Below are 348 nucleotides of genomic sequence, written 5' to 3'. Positions count from 1 at the left end.
ACAAGGTTCCTCCTTCCTTTTGGGATAATGCCACCGTTTTTTTTTCTTGTTATTGTCGGGTTTATTGCTTCTGCTCAGTATACTATGAGCTTCTTCAGTAAAGGACAGTCTCACCCTTGTTGGTTTCCATTTTTGTATGGGACTGCAAAAAGAAACCTCTGCCAATCTCAGCCCATGGACAGGTCCCACCACCACCATGCTGAGATGCAAAGCTTGCTCCTCTCCCCACTGCCCCAGCTCACCCTAGAAGAAGAAGTTGTTTGGTCACTGCTTTCCATTGTATCCACCTGCCCCTCATCCCCCTAGTCCCTTGTGCCACAGAGGCAGCACCATTACTGTTAGTCTGTG

Source organism: Acanthisitta chloris, unplaced genomic scaffold (assembly GCF_000695815.1).
Source record: "Acanthisitta chloris isolate BGI_N310 unplaced genomic scaffold, ASM69581v1 scaffold38712, whole genome shotgun sequence".
Taxonomy (NCBI): domain Eukaryota; kingdom Metazoa; phylum Chordata; class Aves; order Passeriformes; family Acanthisittidae; genus Acanthisitta; species Acanthisitta chloris.
This window is presented reverse-complemented; position numbering follows the sequence as displayed.